Source organism: Gopherus evgoodei, chromosome 1 (assembly GCF_007399415.2).
Source record: "Gopherus evgoodei ecotype Sinaloan lineage chromosome 1, rGopEvg1_v1.p, whole genome shotgun sequence".
Lineage (NCBI taxonomy): Eukaryota > Metazoa > Chordata > Testudines > Testudinidae > Gopherus > Gopherus evgoodei.
In genome coordinates, this window is record NC_044322.1 from 199,269,827 (window position 1) to 199,282,057 (window position 12,231).

The following is a 12,231-nucleotide window of genomic DNA, read 5'->3' on the forward strand; positions in this document are numbered from 1 at the left end:
TAAAAAGCTCCATTTATTAATTTGTGTGTAGGTTGTGTGTGTGTTAATCTAATGAAGTGGAAGAGGGGAATAAAATCAACCAATGCCTGCTAAAGAATTAGACTTGGAGTAAAAGACTAGGCTACTGTATTTCCCTTTGTTAAACATCTGTTCCATCTGGACAGCTGAACAGAGTGTGCGTATAATCAAGCTGCTTCTTTGAGTGCTGTCCCTGTGGGTGCTCCACTGTAGGTGACGGTGTGTCCTGGCGCCGTTGATCGGAGATTTTCGGTAGCAGTGCCTGGTTGGGACGCACACACTCAGTTGGTATCTCCCGTCCCATTGGAATCTTGCTGAACGTGTGCGTCCCGTACCCTCCTCAGTTCCTTCTCTACCATCCTCGGCCAAAAACGGGATTCGGAGCAGTGCTGATCCTCTTCCCTGGCATTTGAAGGAAACAATTGCAAAGAACATAGAAAGAGTTAGAACATCCCAGTTGTTTCTTTTCTTTTAAAATAGTTACTTAGTTTAAAAAAATTTCTTTCCTCAGGTTTGTCTCCCACTGAGACTCTTTCCTCTGGCATTACTAGTGCAATAATGCCCGGGGCTTCAGGATTCAAGGAATGTGCTTCCTGTCAGGACTTTATGCCAATGTCCAATGCGCATTCACGCTGTGTGAAGTGCCTTGGTGAGACACAGGTCCCTGCCAAGTGTGTCCACTGCACGAGTCTCAAAACCAGGGCTCGTCCTGACAGGAACCTGCCGCTGAAACTGCTTCTCATGTAGAAATCCTTCCAGCCGCCTCTGGAGACGGGCAATGGCAAATCCTCTCCCTCACGCTCCCTGGTCAGGTCTGAACTGACCAAGAGCATGGCTTCACCCTCTCTGGAGCAGGGCAAGAAGCTCTGCAGCTGCCTATGGAGCAGGGCAGTAAACCCGCTCCCTTGCCAGGTCAGAACCGACCAGGAGCCCGGCTTCACCCTCTCATGGGAAGAGGCAGGAAGCCCTAATGTCTCCTCAGAGACACTCGAGAGGGTAATTGATCTCCTGCAGGATCTTTACCCTTGGTGCTGTCAGTGCCGAGAGTGGGCAACTCTGACCGCCCCTGCACTTTACAAGCAAATCTCATGGGGCTCTAAAGCAGGGACCCGACTTCCCACAGCAGGAAGCTTTCCTCGGCACCGACAATGGACCCGGTGCTGACAACGAGTTCCACCTCCAGCACCGAGCCTGCCTGCTACCCCCAGCAGATTCAGACCCCCTGTGGGGCTCTCACAAATGGCTCTTGGTGCCTGCCAAAGTGAAACTAAAATCACTCCAGGCTGCTGCTCAGACTTCATGCTCTGCAGCACACCAGCCTAGGGAGCAGCAACAATTCCTGCATCAGCAGGATATCTCTGTGGCCCCTAGGCCTGACTCTCCCCTCCGGGACAGGGAGCACTCATTGTTTGAACAGCAGCTCTTCCCACGTGACCTGGATACTTTCACTGATAGTGAGAACGGCACACAGCAGCAGGCAGGGTTCTCCCTGCCTGAGTCTTCCCCCCCACTGGAGCCATACATACCATAAGACATGGGGCATCATAAGAATCAGCCTCAGTTTCCCTACTTTGCCCCCAGTGGCCAGGACCCATCTTTTTCCTACCCGGGCCCTGGCCTCAGTGGTACCCGTGGTCAGCTCCTGTCACCACTCCTTGCGCCCCTTCTACTAGACCGCAAGCTTGTCCTATGCCTATATCCCCAGCTCTATCAACATCTAGAGCTCCTGAACCCCCTCCTGAAGATGTGGGCTATAAACCCTTCCCTGTTTTACTGGCTCCTGCCTCGCCATCAGCTGCAGAAGTTGCCCTTATGCCTTCACTTCCGCAAAACGTGGACGACTTCATGCAATTCCAGGAACTTTTTAAGAGAATGGCACTCAGCCAGGAGGAAGTCCAGGAGACACAACATAGGTTTCTTAAAATCCTCCAACCCTCTGCACCTTCAAAGATAGCTCTCCTAGAACCACCTGGTACTCTCTCGCAGACCCCTGCCTCCATTCCACCAACATGCAAGAAAGCTCAACATAAATACTATGTGCCCGCGAGGGACATTGATTTCTCATTTTCCCACCCACAATTCTATTGTGGTGGATGCAGCGACACACAGAACAAAGCAGCCACACTACTGGCCCATTCTGCAGGACAAGGACCTCAAACGTCTTGACCTCCTGGACTGCAAGGTTTACACTCTTCTACTTTTGCAATTTTAGAATTGCAAATTTATTCTACCCTCCTTGCAAGCTATGACCATGACAATTACAACAAGCTCTTTGATTTTGCCTCCCATATACCAGAGGACAGAGAGCAGACTTCCAGTTAGTCCTCGTCGAAGGTCAGTTGGTGTCTAGGATGGCACTACAAGCATCCATGGACATGACTGATCCAGCAGCCTGCACCACTGCAGTGGTGATGCGCTGGTTGTCTTGGGTTTTGGCATCCAGTATCCCCAAAGATTTGCAGTCCAAAGTGGAGAGTCTCCCCTTTGACAAAGATAACCTCTTTAAAAAAAAGAAGAGAGAGAAATCTTTCACACTATGAAGACTCTAGAGCCACTTTGCGCATATTGGGCATATACCTGTCCCTCCCCTGGAGACAATGGTATCAACCTTACGAAAGGCCCAGCGCACAACAATATAACCAACCCCAGTCCAGACTATATGACACTGGGAAAAACTGCAGCAGACTTCCTAGACTCAGGCAAAACCAGGTGCAACCAACTACTTCCCACCATCGGGTAACAAACAGTTTTGAAGTGCTGGCTGGGAGTCTACGCAACCACCCCTTGACTCTGCCGCCTATTTGCCCATTTGGCTACCACCTCCAGACTTTCCACCATGTCTGGCAACAGATCACGCAGGTCCACTGGGTCCTGGAAATAGCTCAATCAGGTTACTCCATCCCTTTCCTATTTTTCCCGCCCACCCTTTCCCCTTCCCCATCCCTCTTAGGCACCCCTTTCACGAGCACCTTCTCTGCATAGAGATGGCTCATCTTCTCCACCTAGATGCAGTCGAACATGTGCTGATGCAACATCGGGGAAAAGGATTCTACTCCCAAAAGAGAGGCGGGGGGTGGAGGCCTATATTGGACCTACGCCAACTGAATAAGTTTGTACACGTACAAAAATTCAAGATGGTCACATTGGGCACAATAATACCCGCACTGCACAAGGGGACCGGTTCACAGCCCTCACTCTACAAGATGCTTATTTCCATATATACATTCATCCAACCCAGCAGACACAGTATAACATAACACTGACTCCGCCACCGAATGTATTGGCCTCCCTACATTGGTAGACAAAACCAGAGAACGTATGCATGGACGTTCCCTTCCATCCGCACTCCCCAATACTCATACTGACCATGGTCGCTTCCTAGATAGATCGCAGAGCGCACTTACGTGACCACAAGGCATGGGGCCACTGGTCCCTATCAGAGATGTGTCTGCACCTCAATCTCCTAGAACTCCTAGCTGTCAGGCAGGGAGGAGCACAAACTCACTCCCTATGCACAACAGCCATTAAACTATGGAATTGGTGCATACATCATCACATAAGTCACCGCTTCCTATCTGCCGACATGTCACAACACTACCACTGACACACTCAGCAGACACTTCTCCAAGAAACATGAATGGGAATTACATCCCTCAGTACCCCGACAGCTCTCCTCCCACTTGGGCACTCCATCGATAGACCTGTTTGCCACTCCTCAAAACTGCAAATGCCAGCTATTTTGCTCCAGAGCGGGACTTGGAAATGCACGTCATTCCTTGGAACTTCCTCATGTACGCTTTTCCACTGATTCCATTCATACACAGGGTTCTATGCAACATCACAGAGGACAAGGCCCAGGTCATACTTATTGCCTCAGCTTGGCCCAAGCAGACATGCTTTCCTTACCTGCTATGCATGTCCATCCATCCTCCCCATGCTCTCCCCGACAGACCACATCTGCTCTCCCAGAACTGCAGTCGGCTTCTTCATCCGCAGTTCTGGAATCTCCATCTGAAGGTGCTGTTCCTTCATGGTTTCAATCCCATGAATTAGTCTGCTCAGAACAAGTCCGACATGTCCTCCTGCACAGTAGAAGGAACTCCACTCCTAAGACTTACCTGCAGAAGTGGAAATTTTCTCCATCTGGTGCTTCCACAGATGCATAATACCCCAGACTGTAGCCCTCCCTGACATCTTGGACTATCTTTTCGAACTAAAACAGGACGAGTTTTCACTCAGTTTTATCAGAGTACACCTCTCGGCCCTTACCACCTTCCATGACACTCTGGACGGCTTTTCACTTTCGCATACCCCACCATGAAACGCTTCCTTGCGAGCCTGCAAAATCTCTACCTTGAGATTCATTCACCAGTAGCCTGGTGTCTCAGCCTAGTTCTCTGCACTCTTATGAAACCCCTTTTCGAGCCCCCCGGCCACCTCATCCCTGCTGTACATGTCCATGAAAGTGGCTTTCTTGGTTACCATAACATCAACAAGAAGGGTTGGTGAAATAAGCTCCCTGATGGCCTACCCTCCTTACCCCATTTTCTCTAAACACAAGCTTACCATACAAACCTGCCCCAAATTCCTCCCCAAGGTGGTGTCTACCTTCCACCTTAACCAGTCAATACACTTATTGTATTCCATCCCAGCCCTCACATGACTCCACAGGAAGCTGCATCACATACCCTTCACGTCCAATGGGCTCGTGCATTCTGTCTTGACAGAACTAGGCTTTTGTTTCTACTACCAAGAGATCAAAGGGTGATGCTATCTCTAAGCAAAGACTCTCCCAGTGGATCTCTGCCTGCATCAGATCCTGCTGTCAGGCCCAGAATATTCAACCACCAGAGGGTGTTAAGACTCATTTTACTAGAGCAATATCAACATCCATTGCTTTCCTCCACAGCGTACCTGTTACAAACATATGCAAGGTGGCCATGTGGACATTTGACCACACATTTGCCAATCATTATGCTATCACATTGGATACCTTTGTTCCTCATACAACTCCAAAATCCGACGAACCATAGTGGGTACTGCTTCACATTCACCTACAGTGGAGCACCCACAGGGACAGCACTCGAAGAAGAAAAAGTTACTCACCTTACAGTAACTGAAGTTCTTCGAGATGTGTGTCCCTGTGGGTGCTCCACTCCCCATCCTCCTCCCCTCTACTTTGGAGTACTAGTATGTTTTCTCCATGGTAGAGAAGGAAGTGAGGAGGGTGCGGGGGACACACACTCAGGAAGATTCCAGTGGGACGGGACATACCAACTGAGTGTGTGTGTCCCAACCAGGCATTGCTACCGAAAATCTCTGATCAACGGCACCAGGATGCACTGTCACCTACAGTGGAGCACCCACAGGGACACATATCTCAAACTTCAGTTACTGCACGGTGAGTAATTTTCTCTTCTGTAGTAGTCCAGATCAATGCCAAGGGCCAAGTTTTCTCCCCAGATAGAATGAGAGATTAGGGTGATCAGCTGTCCGGTTTTATAGGGACAGTCCCGATATCTGGGGCTTTGTCTTATATAGGTGCCTATTACCTCCCACTCCCTGTCCCAATTTTTCACACTTGCTGTCTGGTCACCCTACAGGAGATGAATACGCTTGCCCTTCTCTATCCATCTATATAATGATTGGGAGGAAGATGCTGGAAATGATAATAGCACCATCTTCAGATTGTCCTGTAAATGTTTATCCTCACAATAAAAGTGCAATAAGGAAGGCTTATTTTTCATCTGCTGGTTAAATATACCAAACTCTCAGGATTGGGAAGCACTCCTATTATCAGGTGTCCAAATATACCTCTTTGCCCTAGATCTGTTCCTCTAATTCAACCTTGCATAAATATCATCGTTCAGATACTACTTCTTGGAGCATTCACCATCATCTCAAACTCAACCAGGGCAAAATAGCATCCCCCCAACTCCCTCTACTATCTACATTCCTTACTATGTCTGTTAACACCACAATTTTCCCTATTATGCAGGCCCATAAACTGGGGGTTGTATTTGACATTTCCCGCTCCTTCCCTCATGTTCAGGCTGGGGCCACCTATTGATTCATTCTCCTCAAATACTGCACCCTCGTCCTCCTCAGGTCTCTTTGCTACCAATCTCATTCTGCTTCAGACCACCCAGAATGTTGCTGGAAAAACCCTTTTTAAGATCCTGTGCTCTCACAATCTTTGAGTCACTCCATTGACTATTACCCCATATGTAACGTCTAGTGTTTGTCTTCAAGACCACACAACACCTGTCCACATTTCTGATCCTTTCCCTTTTTCCTCCCAATCCCTCTGCCCATGACACCAGCAGCGCTATCCTCATCACCTCTGGGCCTCCTTCCATGCTCCCCTTTATGTTTAGAATGCTCCTCTGGAACTGTGTCAGGACTCCTCGGTCACCACCTTCAAATCTCTCCTGCTTGGGAAAAAAATACAGTAATCAAAAGGCTTGTGTGTCTAACTGAGTAACCTCCTCATTTTATTGCTGTCACCCTCATCCCCACCAGTTTATAACTCTCTGGTGGTGTCATGCTGAGTTTGGGCTGTAAGCTCTTCCAGGCAGGGATGGGTCTTTTCTTGTTTGGGACAGGTAATTAGCACATTTCTGGGATGCTCAAAACAGCTAATGAATAATCCCAATAACAGCCCTTCTGTTTGAGATGGCCAGCTTTTGCATTAGAGAGTATGACACTTGCCTTGCAAATGTGGTTTATAGTTTCCTGAACCATAGGGAGGTTGGGGGGGGAGGGATCACATGTAAATCTGACCTTTTACTGTATTTCAAGATCCGTTTGGAGCTCATTACTTCCAGTCTTGAAGGAGTAGAGGAAGAAAAGCTTAATTTAATAAAACAGAACAATTAATAATAGTAATACCTAACTCTCATATAGCACTTGTAGCAGTAGATCTCAAAGCCCTTGATAAAGGAGGGTCAGTACCATTATGCCCATTTTACAGATGGGGAAACTGAGGCACTGAGGTGGAGTGACTTGTCCTAGGTCACCCAGCAGGCCAAGAATGAAACCCAAGTCTCAGTCCAGTGCTCTATCCACTTGGTCATGCTGCCTCATTAATTTGAAATGAAATCGCTAGCCTGAGGTGGGTGCTTATCCTGTTAGGGCAAAAGACTATTTCAGGGGCTTGATGTCAGGGATTGGTGGATACAACAAGACTTCAAAGTTCTTTTAGAGGGAAGGTCTGATGGATTGGGTTACAGAGACCCCCTTGGGACTGCCACCTGATGTGCTGAGACTACCTCTTATCCCGTTTTCCCTGGCAACTTGGGACTTCAGTACCCTGTCTTGTTGAGCCAGATATGCTAGCCTGCTACAAACACAGATCCAGGTCTGAACCACGTCCCCCACAAGCTGCAGACTTAACTGAAAACAGTTTAAGAAGTGCTCCTGTCTCTAGCACCCAGACACCCAGTTCCCAATGGGATCCCAATGCCAAATAAATCCGTTTTACTCTGTATAAAGCTTATACAGGGTAAACTCATAAATTGTTCGCCCTCTATAACACTGATAGAGAGAGATGCACAGCTGTTTGCTCCTCCAGGTATGTATTACTTGCTCTGGGTTAATTAATAAGCAAAAAGTGATTTTATGAAGTATAAAAAGTAGGATTTAAGTGGTTCCAGGTAATAACAGATAGAACAAAGTAAATTACCAAGCAAAATAAAAAACATGCAAGTCTAAGCCTAATACAGTAGGAAACTAAATGCAAGTAAATCTCACCCTGAGAGATGTTCCAATAAGCTTCTTTCACAGATAGACTCCTTCTTAGTCTGGATCCAGCAATCACTCACACCCCTGTAGTTACTGTCCTTTGTTCCAGTTTCGTTCAGGTATCTATTTGGGGTGGAGAGGCTGTCTTTTGAGTCAGCTGAAGACAAAATGGAGGGGTTTCCAGGGCCTTTTATATTCTTTCTCTTGTGGGCAGAAACCCCTTTGTTCTCCTGTGCAAAATCACAGCAACAAGATGGAGTCTGTTGTCACCTTGGCAAGTCACATGTCTATGAATGATTCAGCTTTTTGCAGGCAGATGCCATTGTTTACATGTTAGTTTGAATGTTCCCAAGAAAGCTCAGATGTGGATTGTTGTCTCCCAAAGTCCATTTCTAGTTAAGTACTCCTAATTACTTGCATAGCCCCTATGTTGACAAAATTTGCCTTATGTGCTTTTTACAACAAACATTTTAAATACAAGCATAGAGCCAACGCTCATAACTTCAGATATAAAAATGATACATGCATACAAATAGGATGAATATATTCAGTAGATCATAACCTTTGCAAAGATGTTACATGGCATATCTAGCATAAAACCTATTCCTGTTATGTCACATTTACACTCAAGCATATTTCTATAAAGCATTATGGGGTTCAACGTCACAGAAGGTAACGTACAACTTCTGGATCATTTTGCCAATGGGCAGTGAGACTTTTATGATCCTCCTTGTTCTTGGGTCACCTTTCTGTGTAAGTTATTTGTGGTTAAGTTATTTACTCTAAGTTGACTCTTAAGTTTTCTCTGCTTTTAACCAGATCTGCTGTTGCTGGTTCTTTGTTTTCCCAGGACCTAGCTGAGACAGGGACTTGAATAAGCTGGCTGAGGCTCAGGCTAGGAAAGATGGACATGGTAACTGGTAAGGGAAGGAAACTGAGGTTGATCTATCTGTTGGTGGATCGTATCTGCCAAAGAGCATCCCAAGAATACAATATTCTTGTAGTCCTAGGTGACTCCTGTTATTATTGAAATCTGCAGTTATGATCTTCCCTTGCTTTTTCTGGCCCTTGCCACATTCACCCAGGTCTTTGTCATATCCAAGCTGGATGGCTACAAAGCATTCCAGAAGCCATACACTCAAACACTTCCGGTAATGCAGAACATGCACTTGGCCCTTGCTTAGTAGAGTGAGACAATATTGAGCATGTAGTATCCTGTGCTCTAGCAACTACACTAGTTTTCCATGATAGAGTATAGAGACTGCAGGCTGAGCCAGAGTAGGAAAGAGTTAATTTTCTGCCCTGGAGACAGGGAATTAAATCACTCCAGCCCCCACAACACCTGCCAGAATCAAGCCTGCAGGGAGGGGAGAGCCCTCCAGCTGCAGTAAATAATCAGGTAAGTAACAGAGTAAAAAAGAGAACAACTCCTCTAGGGGATTACCCTGCTCAGGGAAAACAAGGCTGCCAGGGGATCAGAAGGAATTGGATTTATAAGACTGAGGACTGCAGCCAGCCTGGGACACAAGGGGCTTCCTGGGGAAGAGAAGCCTCTTTTTCCAGAAGATAAACAGAACTGGGAGGATGGGACAAGTCTGTATTTGGTAAGTTACAGCTGGTTTGGGGAGAGGGCAAAAAAGGTGAAAATATCAAAAATGTTCCTGACCTTAGTTCAGCATCTAATTTTGCAGCAGTGTCAAAATGTTAAACTTCTATTGGCTGTAGCCATAAGGGATTTCAAGGACCAGGAATTGTCATGGTGGACACAGAGTAATACTGTATTCCTCTGATTGTCCCATGGGTTTCAATGGAATTACTAGAGGAGTAAGATACTGCTCAGCATGAGTGAGGGGGTCACCCACTGGCCCTATGCAGGTCTTTATAACTTCTCTCTAACCCTAATGATAAGAACTTAGGTCCAGACCCTCAAAGCTATTTAGGCACCTAAATACATTTGGGATCTGGCCCTCAGTGCTCCCACCTTTTCTGTGTACTAACAGCTAAATGTCAAGTTTCCCCTTAGTAATTAGTATTGAATTTGCAGGGAAAGGTGAATGACTGACTATAAAACATTTTTTTCTTCTTTTGGTGAGGTTGCAGTTCATATTTAAACAATCTGTCTATCTTAGGGTTTTATATTGCTGCCTGTCACTGTGGTATCTTCCATGTTGTATCCTATGGGCATTTTCCATGTAAAATCAATGGCAGTGGCATAGTTCCCAGTGGACCACAGGGCGTCTCGGGTTCTTCTCCCTATTTGGATTATTGAAAATCTGCCTTAGGCTGCATGGTTGATTTTCATCTCATTTTTTTTGGAGGGGAAAGGAGAGTGAGCTGGAACTGTGTTGATTTTGTGAGTGCCATTCTTGTTCTAGTGGAAAGGCTTTATCAATCAGTTTTTGTAAACTATCTCAAACTCTTTTAATGGAAGGAAAAAAGGTGTTAAAATCAAATGGATTTTATCTGTACATCTGTGGATAGGGTGGTGGGTGGGTTTGAAAGAGAAGTGCTCTCCAGCTGTTTTTCCTCCTTGATTAATCAACAGCTGACAAATCTTCTGCTCTCTAGTCAGTTACTGAAATCATACCAGCTTCCCAGTGCTGTCTTTTTGACATAGCAATTACAGTGTTTCAAACAGACATTATCCGTCTCTGGGTGGTAAGCCAATGACGGGGGGAAAAAGACCTAAAAAACAAAGCAAGAAACTGTAAATCAGAGGAAATGGGGGTGGGGAGACAGAGAAAGCTGCAAAGAGTGAGCGAAAAGGAATAAAAATGAAGAAAGATGAAGCAAATGTTCCCTCCTGAAAAAAGAGTAAAGCAGTTAAATGGAAAGGACAGAAAATGTAGCACAAAGCCCAGTATGAAATTTTTTTTCAATGGAGGTAAATGGGAAATGTAAATTTTTAATGCAAGCAATTAAATGAGTGGATAATTAAAAACATCATTAAAAGGGGATATTTGAATCCTATTAACTCCAAGCCACAATACAGAAAGGCAACAGCTTTTTGTTCCTGATAAAATATTTAGCTAGGATTAGAAAATATTCAGAAAATGTAGTGATATTTTTAACTTAGTCACTGGAAAACCTTCAATTTACTGAATCCCACAAATGAATGATTAAATGAATGATAAGGAAGCAAACCGTGGTAACACATGACAAAATGTATTTTGTTCCTTAGTTTGTCAATTGTCTTATAACCTAAACATGCTATAGTAAATGTACTGTAGTAGTTTTGTAGAACCTATGAAATCTAAACATTGAGATTCCCACTTCAGCACAGCATCTGCTCTTAGATCTTTGCAAGGATTATAAAGCAAATGGGTTAGTGTGGTGGCACTATATTTGGACCTGGAATCTTAGGTGTCAGAGGAACATCATTTAGCCTTATCAAGACACATTGCTCACACAATTTATCAAGGATTTGCCTATCCCATCTATTGTACTGTATGTCACTGTTAACCATCTCCTCCTCCTCCATGCAAAACTTCAAATGGTAGTTAGATTTTTTTTTCCACTCTGTATAGAAATCTAGGTCTCATTTTCCGTGCAATGATTGTAATTGCTGAGCAATAACATTGTACTCATGCTGTGGGATTGCTTTTTTTATGCCTATCATTACCATGAGCTCATGACTAGAAAAGGCTAACTACGTAACTGAGAAAAATTAATATAAGTACAATGTCGCTAATGCTCATACATTTTGGGTGCCTCCATTTTTGGACACTCAGTCTGAGGCCTGATTTGCTGAGCACTCAGCCTCCTTTAAGGTGTGTCTAGTAGAGCACCCAAAATCCCAGATCACTTTTGATAATCTTGGATTTTTAAAATGTATGTATTCAGAATAACACCACAGAGATGATGAAAATCGCTACATAAAAATTAGCTATTATCATCCATAAGTCTCAAAGCACTTCACAAAGGATTAGTACTGTTATCTCAATTTTACATATGGGGAAACTGAGACACATATGGGGTGAAGTGACTTGCCCAAGGTCAGTTGGCAATCCAGTGGCAAAGCCAGGAATGGAACTCCAATCTCCTGAGTGTCTGCCTGGTGCTCTGTCCAGTAGGCTACAATTTAGTCATGTAGCTAAACTTCTGGTTATGTTAACTGGTGGTAGGTAGTGGGAGGCACTGTAATTGAAATGTAACTACATAACATAAAATTTAACCAAAATTTACTTGTACTCTTGATATTGGAGATTGGGTTGCACGTTTTGTGAAAGGTGGTGGATATAGAAATCTGTAGAATACTTGTTCCTTATTCTAGATTATTTAAAACTCTAGCAATGATTTTAAACTTGGTGGCCCCCTAACAAATGTTGAATGGAGGTGCAAACCCCTTTGGAAATCTTAGACATAGTCTGTGGACCCCGAGGGGTCCATAGACCACAGGTTGAAAACCACTGTTCTATGGTAACAACAACCTTTCATGGACCCCTTAGACAGAATCTGCGGCCCTCCAGG